This window comes from Lynx rufus, unplaced genomic scaffold (assembly GCF_022079265.1).
Source record: "Lynx rufus isolate CCGP_SWC_20201006 ecotype Redwood Valley unplaced genomic scaffold, mLynRuf1.p SCAF_3, whole genome shotgun sequence".
Taxonomy (NCBI): Eukaryota; Metazoa; Chordata; class Mammalia; order Carnivora; family Felidae; genus Lynx; species Lynx rufus.
The window spans coordinates 151,781,310-151,796,450 of record NW_025814845.1 but is presented as its reverse complement, the minus strand read 5'-3'; the positions used below and the strand labels follow the sequence as shown (position 1 = coordinate 151,796,450).

General features: G+C 39.6%; 1 protein-coding gene across 2 annotated transcripts in view; it reads left to right on the top strand.

The window, feature by feature from the left end:
- The window catches only part of MSRA (methionine sulfoxide reductase A), a 453,971-nt gene that overhangs the window by 50,408 nt on the left and 388,422 nt on the right, over positions 1 to 15,141 (top strand). The window lies entirely within an intron of this gene.

Genomic DNA, 15,141 nt, shown 5'->3' with positions numbered 1-15,141 from the left:
TAAGACATTATGAAGGTTTGCTCTGGCCAGTTCAAAGGTCTTTCTGTAGAGGTGTTTTGAGGCCCAGGAGAGGGCGGGGCAGAGTCAGGACTGTTGTGTACAGTTATGAGGGGGTTGGCATTCAGGCCCAACTTTTCTGCTTTAGGAAGGTACAAAGTCACCCCAGATGAAGTGGTGGCACTGAAGAGAGAGAGAGAGAGCATGGGGAGTGAATCCAGGCTTGGAATCAGGATAGCAAGAACCAAAGAAAGTCTGAGGGTCTGGGGCAAAGGAGGGCAGCATTCCAGTGTTTGCTTGTAGGATCAGGTCAGATAGGAGATGTGATCAGCAGGGTTCCAGAGAACATAGTGAAATGGGGTGAGATGGATATGTAGAAATTCTGGTAAGGTGAAAAAAAGGTTCAGAACATACTGAAGTTAGGAATTTATTCTGAGACCAAGCAGGTCATGAGTAATAGCACCAACTACAAGGCTTGACTTAATTTGGTCATTGGTTGTGCCAAGGTTATTTTATTTCCCTAAAAGCAATTGTAGAAAAGGAAAGAAGTTACCTGTTTGTGTTCTGTATTTCACAATGTTCTAAGAATTAAAATTTTCTTTTCTGTTTTATAGTTAAGAATCTCTTGCTTCAGTATAATTATAATGCCTCTAATGTATGGATCTTGAGGTTTTGTGGAAAATATGGTATTAAAGTCTGGGGTTTTGTTTTTTGTTTTTTTGTTTTTTTGAGAGAGTGAGCGAGCGAGCAGGAGAGGGGCAGAGGAAGAGGGAGAGAGAATCTTTTTTTTTTTTATTTTTTTTTTAATGTTTGTTTATTTTTGAAGGAGAGAGAGACAGAGTGTGAGCAGGAGACAGAGAAGGGCAGAGAGGGAGACACAGAATCCAAAGCAGGCTCCAGGCTCTGAGCTGTCAGCACAGAGCCCGACGTGGGACTTGAATTCACAAACTGTGAGATCATGACTTGAGCTGAAGTCAGACACTTAACTGATTGAGCCACCCAGGCGCCCCGAGGGAGAGAAAATCTTAAGCAGGCTCCACACCCTGCACAGAGCCCAATGTGGGCTCAATCTCCTGACCTGGAGATCGTGACCTGAGCCGAAATCAAGAGTTGGCTTCCTACCAACTAAGCCATCCAGGTGCCTGTAAAGTTTGGGTTTTGAAGAATTAGCCCCTCTGTAGTGATGCCATCCTTTTCATTTCAGATGCCTAGTGACATTCATATCTCCTTTTTTGCTAGGCACTGTAAGTTACTTTCCCTTGCTTAGAAAGGTTGAATTGTTCCCCGGGACTCAGGAATGCTTTATCCTGGTCCTTTGAAACAAATAGTCCTCCATCATGATGGGTTAGAGAAAATGGGTTTCAGAGTCTCACCAACCTCAGTTTGAGTTTTGACTCCATTTTTTACTTGTTGAACTTTCGTCAAGTTATGTAAACCCAGTTTCTTCATGTGGAAAACAGAGATCATGCTATCTTCCTCCAAGTTTGTTGGGAAGAGACATAAGGAAATATATGTAAAGCTCTTAGTGTACTCCATGATCCAAAGTAAGTGCTCAATAAATGATAGATACTGTTCTTTTTTTAGTTAAAATTTAACAAAAACTGTAGTAAAAATACATAACATAAACTTTACCATCTTAATCATTTTTCAGTGCACAGTTCGGTGGCATTGAGCATATTCACACTGTCGTGCAGTCATCACCACCATCCATCCGTAGAACTCTTTTCATCTTGTGAAACTGAAACTCTGTACCCATTAAACAGCAGCTTCTATTCCCCCTCCCCCTAGTCCCTGTCAGCCACCATCCTACTTTCTGTCTCTATGAATTTGACTGTGCTCTGGGTACTTGATGTAAGTGGAACCATATAGTATTTGTCCTTTTGTGACTGGGTGTTTTACTCAGCCATGATATAGTCTGTGTCAACATTTCCTCACTTTTTAAGGCTGAATGATACTCTGTTATATATATATATATATATATATATATATATATATATATATATATATGTAAAATCATGTTTTATTTACCTGTTATTCTGCCCATGGACACTTGGGTTGTTTCTACCTTTGGCTGTTGTGAATGATGCTGCTTTGAGCATGGGTGTGCAAATAATCTGTATGAGTCTTTGCTTTCAGTTCTTTTGGGTCTGTACCCCAGAGTGGGATTGCTGGATCAATAGGCAGTATTAGCACTCATCATAGGATACATTTTTGAAAAAGTTGTAAACTACAATGATATGAGTTGAATTTGACTTTTCAGTATAGATAATGATAGAAGGTTATAGACTTGACTATGAGCTCATAATGTCTACCTTTTTTTTTTGTAGAAATAACCCAAATATTACATTCATCATCTTTAAATTATTTTACAGTATAGAATTTTTCATGGTATGTTAATCAGGGCAATATTCTAATTACTCACATAAAATAGTATTTATACAATGTCATGGGATGTAATAGTCATATTTAATTTTTAATACAAAGTTGTTTCTTAGCCTTCTTACCATTTCTGTTTAGAAAACTTCCTTTTGCCATTCTAATAGGGTCAGTCTGCTAGTAACAAGTCTTTTAGTTTTCCTTCAGCTGAGAATGTCTTGATTTCCCTTTTTCCTGGAGGATATTTTTGTTGGATATAGAATTCCAGGCTGATAGTTCCTTTTTTTTTTTTTTAAGCACTTGAAAAATGTGCCATTTCCTTCTGCCTCTGTGGTTTCTGGTGAGAAATCTGCAGTTATTCAAATTGTTTTTCCCTTCTAGGTAAGATTATGTCTCTCCCCCACTACTTTATTTTTTATTATTTAAATTTATTTATTTAAATTCAAGTTAGCATACAGTGTAGTATTGGTTTCAGGAGTAAAACCCAGTTATTCATCACTTACATATAACACCCAGTGCTCATCCCAACAAGTGCCCTTCTTAACACCCATCACCCATTTAGCCCTTCCCCACAACCACCTCCCCTCCAGCAACTCTCAGTTTGTTCTCTGTATTTAAGAGTCTCATATGGTTTGTTTCCCTCTCTGTTTCTATATTATTTTTCCTTCCCTTCTACATATGAGTGAAATCATATAATTTGTTTTTCTTTGACTGACGTATTTCACTTAGCATAATACTACACTCTAGTTCCATCCATGTTGTTGCAAATGGCAAGATTTCATTCTTTTTGATGACTGAGTAGTATTCCGTTGTATATATAAATACACCATATCTTTTTTATCCATTTGTCAGTTGATGGACATTTGGGCTTTAACCACACTTTGGTTATTGTCAGTTGTGCTGCTACAAACATTGGGGTGCATGTGCCCCTTTGAATCAGCACTCCTGTATCCTTTGGATAAATACCTAGTAGTGCAATTGCTGGGTTGTAGTGTAGTTCTATTTTTAATTCTTATGAGGAACCTCCATACTGTTTTCCATAGTGGCCGCACCAGTTTGCATTCCCACTAACAATTCAAAAGGATTCCCTTTTCTCTGCATCCTTGCCAACATCTCTTGTTTCCTGAGTTATTAATTTTAGCCATTCTGACAGGTGTGATGTGATATCTCATTGTGGTTTTGATTTACCTTTCCCTCATGATAAGCGATATTGAGCATCTTTTCATGTGTCTTTTAGCCATCTGGATGTCTTCTTTGGAAGAGTATCTATTCATGTCTTTTGCCCATTTCTTCACTGTATTATTTGTTTTTTGGGTGTTGAGTTTGATAAGTTCTTTATAGATTTTGGATACTAACCCTTTATCTGATATATCATTTGTAAATATCTTCTCCCATTCCATTGGTTGCCTTTTAATTTTGCTGATTGTTCCCTTTGCTGTGCAAAAACTTTTTATCTTGAGGTGCCTGGGTGGCTCAGGTGGTTAAGTGTGTCACTCTTGGCTTTTGGCTCAGGTCACAATCTCACAGTTCGGGAGTTCAAGCCCCATGTCGGGCTCTGTACTGATAGCATGGAGTCTGCTTGGGATTCTCTCTGTCCCTCTCTCTCCGCCATTCCACTCCCTCATAAATGTAAATAAATAAACATTTAAAAAAAGAAACTTTTTATCTTGACAAGGTCCCAATAGTTATTTTTTCCTTTATTTAACCCTTGCCTTCAGAAACAAGTCTAGTAAGAAGTTACTGTGGCCAAGGTGAAAGAGGATGCTGCCTGTTTTCTTCTTTAGGATTTTGATGGTTTCCTGTCTCACACTTAGATCTTTCATCCATTTTGAATTTATTTTTGTGTATGGTGTAAGGAAGTGGTCCAGTTTCATTCTTCTGCATGTCGCTGTCCAGTTTTCCCAGCACCATTTGCTGAAGAGATGGCCTTTTTCCATCGAATACTCTGTCAGGGGTTCTTTATTCTGTTCCATTGATCTATGTGTCTGTTTTTGTGCCAGTATCATACTGTCTTGATGATTACAGCTTTGTAATACAGCTTGAAGTATGGAATTGTGATCCCTTCAGCTTTGGTTTTCCTTTCAACTTTGCTTTGGCTAATTGGGGTCTTTTCTAGTTCCATACATATTTTAGGATTATTTGTTCTAGCTCTGTGAATAATGCTGGTGTTATTTTGATAGGGATTGCATTGAATGTGTAGATTGCTTTGGGTACCATAGACATTTTAACTATATTTGGTCTTCCAACCCATGAACATGGAATGTTTCTCCATTTCTTTTTGTCTTCGATTTCTTTCATAAGCTTTCTATAGTTTTCAGCATACAGATCTGTTATCTCTTTAGGTTTATTCCTAGGTATCTTATGGTTTTTTGGTGCAATTGTAAATGGGATCAATTCCTTGATTTCTTTTTCTACTGCTGCATTATTAGCGTATAGAAATACAACTGATTTCTGTACATTGGTTTTGTATCTTGTGACTTTGCTGAATTCATGTATCAGTTACAGCAGTGTTTTTGGTGGAGTCTCTTGGGTTTCCTATGTAATGTATCATGTCATCTGCAAAGAGTGACAAAAGTTTGTCATCTGCAAAAGTTTGACTTATTTGACAATTTGTATGCCTTTTGTTTCTTTTTGCTGTCTGAATCCTGAGGCTGCAACTTCCAGTACTATGTTGAGCAACAGTGGTGGGTCTCTCTCACTACTTTCAAAATTTTTTCTTTCTTTGGTTTTTTAAGAGTTTGATTATGATGTGGCCTTGGCATGGATTTCTTTGGATTTATCCTGGGTTCACTCAGCTTCTTGAATATGTAGGTATATGTCTTTTGCCAGATTTTTAAAAAAAGTTTGTTGGTGTGTTTATATATTTATTTATTTTAAAGTTTATTTATTTATCTTGAGAGAGAGAAAGTGAGAGAGAGCACGAGCAGGGGAGGGGTAGAGAGAGAGAGAGAATCCTAAGCAGGATCTGCACTGTCAGTGCAGAGTCTGATGTGGGGCTCAAACCCACAAACCCATGAGATCATGACCTGGGCTGAAATCAAGAGTCACCTAACCAACTGAGCCACCCAGGCACCCCAAAAGTTTATTTATTTTTTCAGTAATCTCCACACCCAGCATAGGGCACATGTGACTCACGACTACGAGATCAAGAGTCGCATGCTGTACTGACTGAACCAGACAGGTACCCCGGTCTTTTGCCAGATTTGCAAAATTTTCAGCCATAATTTAAGTAATTTTTTAAGGTTTTCCCTCTATTTTCTTTTCTTCCAGGACTTGGGATGACATAAATGATACATCTTTTGTTATAGTCCTATGGGCGCTTGACACTGATGCCTTTTATTTTTTTATTTTTTTATTTTTGTTCTGTTTCTTTCTTTGTTGTTCAGACTGGGTAATTCCTGTAGTTTCTATCTTCAGGGATACTGATTCTTTCCTCTGTCATCTTCATTTTGCTATTAAGCCCACCTAGTGAGTTTTAATTTCAGTTAATGTATTTTATCTGTTGTTTCTTTGCTGAGACTTTCTAATTTTTCATTTATTTCATGTCTGTTCATAACTGTGGAAACATTTAAAAAAATTTTTTTTTTCAACGTTTATTTATTTTTGGGACAGAGGGAGACAGAGCATGAACGGGGGAGGGGCAGAGAGAGAGGGAGACACAGAATCGGAAACAGGCTCCAGGCTCTGAGCTGTCAGCACAGAGCCCGACGCGGGGCTCGAACTCGCGGACCGCGAGATTGTGACCTGGCTGAAGTCGGACGCTTAACCGACTGCGCCACCCAGGCGCCCCAACTGTGGAAACATTTTTATGATGGCTGCTTTAAAAATTGTTCTCAGGTGATTCCAACATCTTGGTGTGGGCATCAGTTGATTGTCTTTTCTCTTTCAAGTTGAGATTTTCCTTGTTCTTGGTATGATAAGTAATTGTGATTATATCCTGGACATTTTGCTATTACGTTATGAAACTCTGGATCTTATTTAAGTCTTCTTTTTTAATAGACCCTTCTCTCTGACACCATGCCTGTAGGGGAAAGGGGGCACTTTGTCATTACTGCAAGGTGGGATTGGAAGTCTAGGTTCCTTATTGGCTTTTATTTACAGCCTGGAGTGAGAGGAGTGCCTGGTTACTGCCTTGTGAGATTCAGGTTCCCTATAGGTGATACTGTTATTTAGATTGTTAGTTTTGTACTTGGTGAAATAACCTGAACAGTCCCTGGAATGTGTATTCCTTATAGTTAGCTTCTATTGTTTGTGCTCTTTGTGTTTGATAACTTATTTCATGATGTGTATGTTCTCACTAGCCCTCTCTAATCACCAACTTCTATATGATTAGTGTTTACCCTTAGCACAGTGAATAAAAGATTGGAAGCGAAGAAACAAGATTATAGTTTCTACTTTATTAACTTTGAAAATTTATTTTTTAAAGGAGAGAAAAGCCTGTCTGTGCAAGGTTTCCATTTTTCCCACTAATAATATATAACATATTGTAACTTATTTTTAGAAGAGGTCGGTGTATTAGAAATAGAAGAAATGGATTTGATGGGGGACTTGAAACATTTCAGTGATAAAATATTTCATTTGCTAACTCACACCTATGGTTTCAAGTTTATAACACTGATCTTAAAGATGATGCATATGACTTTAAAATAATAGATTTTTGGGATTCTTAATGGTCATCTGTGCAATAGTAATGACAGTACCAGATCTCAGGACCGAATCACTTACTAACCGGTTGATCTTAGGGAAAAACTCCGCAACTCTAATCATTGACTTTTCCTCTCAGAAGAATGGGTGTCATAATACCTAAATCGGAGGTTGTTAGGAATATTAAATGAGGTAGTACACCTGAAGCCATTTAACTGAGAGCTATTACACAAATATGAGAGATAATTATCTAGTCTAGCTACTTCAAGCATATGACTGTGATGGGTAAAGATAATGCACCTGATTCTGTATGATTTGCAGGGCTGTGTACCCATAGACTAGGGATTATATACATATACCTTTAAAATGCTTTAAAAGGTCTTAATTATGAAAACTTTCAAACATATCGTGAGGTACTGAATAAAACAGAGTAAATACTCAGGTACTCATTATCCCAAATTAACAAATGCCATATTTATTTGCTCCAGATCTTTTTTTTTTTTTTAAGAAAATGAAACATTAGGAATATAAATAAAGCCCCATTCTTTCAACCCTGAATTGGTGTAGAACATATCTATGCACATTTTTGTAGTATTACTATGTATATATGTAACTGTGTTTTGCATAATTTAAAATGCATGTAAAATGATCTTCTGCTGCAGCTGTCTTTTTCCTGGATAGAATTAGATATTTCTGAGATTGATCCATGTTGTTACTACAGGTCTGATGCTGCAGAGCATTTCATTTTAGTTTATCCATTCTTCTGTTGTGGCCATTTCACATTTGTCTTGTGCTAACCATGCGATGATGGACACCCTGCACATGTCTTCTGTACATATTTGTGGTCTCAAGGGGAATTACCTAGAAATGGAGCTCAGTTGCCAAATATGTCAACTTTACTCAATAATACCAAATTATTCTCCAAAGCATTTGTACCAGTTAACATTCCTGCACTATTGTATCTCTGTATCTCCTATACCTTTGCCAGTACTGGTGGTATCAGACTTAGATATTTTGGCAATCTGATGTGCAAGAAATATTTTGCTGTTATTTTTGTTCATTGATTACTTAGTGAGTTTACCCATCCTTTTTTTTAAATTTAATGTTTGTTTATTTTTGAGAGAGAGACAGAGTTTGAGTGGGGTAGGTGCAGAGAGAGAGGGAGACACAGAATCTGAAGCAGGCTCCAGGCTCTGAGCTGTCAGCAGAGAGCCTGACGTGGGACTCCCAACTCACGGACCATGAGATCATGACTTGAGCCAAAGTCAGATGGTTAACTGACTGAGCCACCCAAGTGCCCTTTACCCATCCTTTTTTAAAAAAATGTTTATTTATTTTGAGAAAGAGAGAGTTTGTGCGCCCACATGAGTTGGGGAGGGGCAGAGAGAGAGAGAGAGAGAGAGAGAGAGAGAGAGAGAGAGCATCCCAAGCATTCTCCGTGCTGTCAGAGCAGAGCCTGACACAGGTTTCATTCCACGAACCATTTTGCTCATAACCTGAGCCAAAATCAAGAGTTGGACGCTGGATGCTTAACCAACTGAGCCACCCAGGTCCCTGCACATCCTTTTATATCCATAATTTAGGTTTCCTTTTCTTTATATTCTCTAATCATACTCTTGGCACGTTTTTCTTTTAGTTTCATTCTTACTAATTTGTAATTATTACAAATATATTACAGTTCTTTATTACACGGGTTAAAATATCTTCTTCAATCTTTGACTTGTTAATTTTCCTTATGGCAGCTTTTGAAATCAGCCATGGTATATGTTTGACAAATTAGAGTAGTTCCATTTTTTTTTTTCAGAGATGATTTTAGTGGTACTACTTACAATCCATGCTTTTGGATGTGGCAGGGAGGGCTAATGAGACTAACATTTCTTTTAATGTACCAGAATTGTATCCCCTTAATTAACATCTGGAGGATAAAATTTCTTAATTTCCACATAGACTGTTGGTCAGGTGAAGTCATGGGGCAGTTTCGGAGCTTCTGAGCACCAATCATTGAATTAATGACTATTGTGAAGTTTTATTTTGTTATTTGCATAGCCTCTTATAGCACACCGATAACATGGGCACATTCCCATTGCATCAGCAGCCTTAGCAGATAGGAGTTCTCGAGTCCTTAGAATGTTCTGTTGATCTTATTACAGTGATTTCTATACAGTGAATAATCGCGGTGCAGTAAGCACTTTCTCCTTTCTCTAACCAGTCATCTTGCCAACAAAATAACTTAATTGAGAAATGCAAACTGTTGGGGCAAGTGGAATTGAGTTGTGGCTGAGGCTCTTTGGGTGTCTTTTGTTGTGCAATCAAGTAGCACTTATTCACCAACTTCCCTTGCTGTCCTGTCTAAAAAAATCCTACCTAATCTCCTAAATCATTTTGTAAAACAAAAGAACACACAGAAGATTGAGAAACCAGGAGGACTGGGGGAGTGCTGGGTAGTAGGGCCCTCCCTCTTCTTTCCTTGCTAGTTACTATTTATATGTGAACTGCTTTGATGACTATATATAATCATATCTCTGTTTTAAAATCTGAGTGTGAAAGTATGCTCTCTTCACTATACTGGCAGGCATTTTGCTTATTCAGGCCATTTGGCACCCATGCCCATAAGATGATAGTTTGTCGTAACCAAGGGTCAAGTTCTAGGTAGAAATGAATAACTGATGGAAAACTGGCCTGCAATCCAAATCTTCTTTTCTTTTTTAATTTTATTTACGTTTATTTATTTATTTTGAATGAGAAAGAGAGCTAAAGTAAGGTAAGGGCAGAGAGAGAGGGAGGGAGAGAGAGAATCCCAAGTAGGCTCTGTCCTGTCAGCAAGGAACCCAATGTAGGGCTTGACCCCACAAACCATGAGATCATGACCTGAGCTGAAATCAAGAGTTGGTCACTTAACTGACTGAACCACCCAGGTGCCCTGCAAGTCCAAATCTTAAGGAAAAGCTCCTGGTCTGGATTTTGCAGATTTGCCTTTCTTAAGGGCAGTGGCCTTGTGCTTCCCTCAATGCATGTTCACTTTCTTATACTTGCTTGCTATTTAGTGCAGTGAATGAGCCTAAGACAACACAGAAGGAAACCAGCTGAATGTTCTGTCACTGGCTGAACTTTGATCAAAGTCTTCCTTCTTCCACTTACTGAATTCTTCCCTGGAATCAGCAGTTGGCACCAGTCACCATCTCTGTACAACTCCTTCACTATTTAAAAGTTTTATGGAAAACTTCAATAAAGAATGTGTGAAAAGATTATCCTTTGTTTAATTGCAAACTCTGTTTTTTCTATGTTACTTATGTTACTATAATCCTCTGAGACACACACACACACACACACACACACACACACACACACACCATATTTCAGGTGTGAGAAAATTGAGGCTCAGCGAAGTCAAGTGCCTGGCTTAGTGACAACCTCAGGGCTCAAATCAAGTCTTCTGCCTCCAAATTCCTTGTTCATTCCATCATATGGCATTTGTTCACCCTGTGATGGGCTCGCTAGGAGAAGAGCAAGTTGCTACTATTATACTAGCCCTTCTCATATACCACTTGGGACTGTGTGCTTAGGTCAATCCCCTGCCCTCCGTTCATTCGTTCAAGTGGTCAATCCATTTACGTAATATCGGAGTGTCTGTTAGAGCTAAGTGATGAGGATACAGTGATGGACCTACACACTGCCTTCATGGAGCTTCTTTACTGGGGAAGAAAGACCACACATAAATTCAATCAAGTGTAATGACAGGTATGACAGGAAAAGAAGAGGATCCTAGTTTAAAAAGCCTCTTTTCGGGGCGCCTGGGTGGCGCAGTCGGTTAAGCGTCCGACTTCAGCCAGGTCACGATCTCGCAGTCCGTGAGTTCGAGCCCCGCGTCGGGCTCTGGGCTGATGGCTCAGAGCCTGGAGCCTGTTTCCAGTTCTGTGTCTCCCTCTCTCTCTGCCCCTCCCCCGTTCATGCTCTGTCTCTCTCTGTCCCAAAAATAAATAAACGTTGAAAAAAAAAAATTTAAAAAGCCTCTTTTCCTTCTTCAACATAAAGAGAGAATAAAAATTCAAGTATTTTAGAGAACATGGACCTCTTGGAATGTGAGAGACTCTTTTGCAGTTTTTTAATATGACACTGACTAGAGAGCCAGAGAATAAACAAAGAGTCCAGAATTTTAGAATGCTAGATATCATGTAGTTTGCTTCTTTGTAGCTGAACCAATGGGAGTCTCCTTTTTTAGCCATCTGAGAAGCAGAACTAGAATTTCTGGGCAGCTGTTTCCCATGCCAAATAGCACCTAGCAAAGAGGTGCATAATAAATTATTCTGTGGGTCTCTGACTCAGAATATTCTCCTCACTTAATCTTCCACCTGGATTCCTTTTAATGCTTTGGAATAACAGATCAGTGGAGATGAGCTTTGTTTGGCTATTTCTGGATGTAAGTGTTAGGAAAGAAAAAGAAAAAGAAAACCACAAAAACCCAATGTGCAGTTTAAATAAAGAAAAATGAGTTTTATTTCCAAGAGAGCTTTTGCCATTTTATTAATGCTTATTCTCCTTTAGAGAGCTCATTATTGAACGGAGTGTGACAGTAGTTTACCATGGTGAATGTGTCTTGTCTGGGCCAGGGGATGAATTAGAGCGTTGATAAAGGCCAGAGGAGGGGGCGGAACTGTACCTAAATTACCCCTAGATAGTTGCCAAGCTATTCTACTTTTTTAAAGACCTCTAGAGAGCATCCTTAATCGCCTCCAGTTTCCCTTTTCAGTGTTTAATACCTTTGCTGTCAGGAAATTCTTCCTCATATTTAACCCAATTTTCCCTTGCCACAGCTCGATCCCATTTCTCTTGTTGTCCTTGGCGGTGACAGGATAGCAGGTCATTATCTTGTTGGTAATATCCTTAATGTCCTTGAAGGGCATCAGGAAGTTTCTCCTAAGCATACACGATCCCCAGTGAAATGAAACATGTTCCTTTTCTCTCCCCCCCTCCCCCTTCTCAAGGGTCCTATTTGGAAATATAATCTTTGACATTTTGCACTTAAGTATCTGGTCTAAATATTCACACCAGGCCTGTCTTGAGACATCCATTGGTTCCATTCTTATTCCAAGAGCAAGATTGTTTGGTCGCTTCCCTTGCTATTGGTTCATTCCACTGGCTGATCTTTGCTGCCTGCCCTCTAGGTGTGAGGTGCCATTCTGGAGGCTGAAGGGGGTGTGACAAGGAGTTTCTGTCTCTGACTTACACTTACAAAGAGGGACTGTGGTGCTTCTCACCATTCATAATCTCACCACAGACTGACAGTTCATGGATTGGGCCTGCTCTTTTCTCTTTTCCATGAAAATATTTTATTCCGATTCACATTTTGGTACATTTAGTACCTTTTCCTCAGAAATATACGGTGTGTCAATGAAGTTGGCAGTATCAGGCTATTAGTGTGTGCTCCTCCCTCTTGATTTTTTTTTTTTTAATTTTTTTTTCAACGTTTATTTATTTTTGGGACAGAGAGAGACAGAGCATGAACAGGGGAGGGGCAGAGAGAGGGAGACACAGAATCGGAAACAGGCTCCAGGCTCTGAGCCATCAGCCCAGAGCCTGACGCGGGGCTCGAATTCACGGACGGCGAGATCGTGACCTGGCTGAAGTCGGACGCTTAACCGACTGCGCCACCCAGGCGCCCCTCCTCCCTCTTGATTTAATTTTATGAATGCCACAAGGGAAGTTGGAACATACAAACTTTGCTTCACAAGTGATGGGTGAACATGTGCGTTTCCCATGGGATTTCTGAACCATCCTCACAAGGGGGTGTGATTGATCTTTTATCTCCCCAGCACTTCTCAGAAATATGTGACATGTTTTAAGCAAACTTCATGACCATTGGTTGGTTGTCAAGTGAGTTGTTGGGAAATTTACTTTATTTTGTGGTTGTTGGTTTCTGTCTCCTTATTCCTTTCACCTAAACACAAAAGCAGCTCAGAGCTTTTGCCTGGCTGCCAGTGTGGGCAGCCCTCCCACCTCGGCTGCCAAGCTTTTAGCAGATGAAATAAAAATCTATTTATAACTGGTCTCTGATGGGTTTCCTCCCTACCTGTGGTAGTGCTCCATCAGCAGGTGTACTGAACAGATGGAGAAAGGTTTTAATTTTTTCAGTTCAATTAGATCAACTCTCCAGGTTCAGACCAGCACATTCCCTTTTCTTACTTAGTTTCTTCCTCTTGGCATTAAAATTGTTGAGCATAGCAAAACACAAATTAAGACCAGGAGATGAAATGCATATAGTGCCTGCCTTTAAAATAAATACTCTGGCAAAGGAACCACATTTGACACCGGACAATGTATCAGTTTTAACCCTTCTCTCCCTAGCACCTAATTTTAATGTTATTTCAATTAATATTTGGAGTACGAAAATGCTGAAGTGTACACATGCTTTCTGTTTCCTTATCATGTGCTTTTAGCGTTTGAATTTACACATTTTGAAAATCTATCATGCTGTTTTTGAAGAACAGTTTGTCTCTGATGGCAATTCAGTAAATATTGCGTAGAATTGAAATGAGGAGCTGAAGTCATTAATTTCATGACGTTCACTTGACATCTTTTTTCGCTGATGGTTGAGTTGTCCAGGATGTGATGAAATGGTAGCACGTCTGAACGTGACCTTACCTAGCTCTGGATTTTACCGTCACTGGCCAGTGTAAGATAGGTTGCCATCATTTCAGACTTCAGCATACTTCTAGGAATGTTCTGCTTACCACATTTGCCCTTAGTAGGTTCTATCATCTCTTATTCACAAGATCCTAGATTGCAGTTAATCCCTGGCCCTCGGATGTGAGGCCAAGGCTCACTGCCTCACTGAATGATTCACGCATTCAGCAGACATTTATTAAGCTCCTGCCCAGTGTTATGACATTGCTGTCCCCGAGGCCCACATTTGGGCCACACTGTTTCCTCCAGCACCATCCCAATTATTTAGTTAATATGTATTTGTAGCTGGGTTTGAAACAAGCAAGATTCAGCCTATTTCAGAGGCTGAATTTTTAATTCAGATATTAATAGAAACAGGCTCCTCTTCCCCCACCCCCTTTATTTTTCTCAATTCTTAATCGTTTTTGGGTAATTTTTTTTCAGGGATGTGGATTGCCCAGATTTATGGCTTGCTCCCTAGACTCTTTTCCCATCTTCTTGAAGGCCCAGTAAGATTCATATCAGGGGTGTCTGGAGTGAAGAGAAATTCAAATAAGTTACTGCTGGCTAGAAATAGGGTGAACGGTTTAGTTAGGAGAGACAGTGTGATTGAGAACCACCGCCGTTCACTCATGTCATTGTCGGATGAGTGTATTTGAAGATTCTCTTTAGTTGTTTCCTGTACTTTTTAAAATGCCTCTCATATTTGGACAATAACTTAAATATTATCCAGCAAAACCACTCCTCTGATCCTTCTGTCTCCTTTGCAGAATCTGTGTCAAGTGACTGTCTTGGTTTTCACAATAGAGATCTCGCTTTCTTCAAGGCTGGCTGACCTATGCTATCTTTGGTAGGTTTTTCTATTAAGCTGTGATGCTGTGATCTTTCTTCCTATTACTTTCATGTGCTGATCCTCCTTGTACCTTTTGGGGTCACACAGAACAAAATCTAATTCCAACATGTGGCAGCCTTTCACACATTTGAAAAATATCCCTCTGTATTCAACCATTTATATATGACATGATTTAGTTGCGTGGCTTTCCTCTAACCCACTCCAGTTTAGTGACTTCTTTATTATGGAGTGGCGTGCAGAACAGGGGGCAACATTTTAGCCAGGTGCAGTGTGACAGGTGCCGGGAAAAGCCAGATCATCACTGTCCCAGTCGGAGGTCAAACAAGGCTGAAAGTTTCTTATTTGCTTGATTTGACTAAATAGGACATCTTACTCCCCCAGTAGGACAACAGAGTTTCTCTCATATCCAGGGACAGGAGGAGTGTTTCTGGGCTGTGATGGATTCACTTTGATCATCTGGACCTGGCTTCTGTCATGCCTTGGTACCTGCTTACATGGCTGTATGATCATGGTATGCGGATGTGCGGTGAATGATGTTAAATGGGTGCTGAATGACAAATTTGGGGCCATCCGGAATGCTTCTGTGGCCGATGAACATAAATCATTCCACC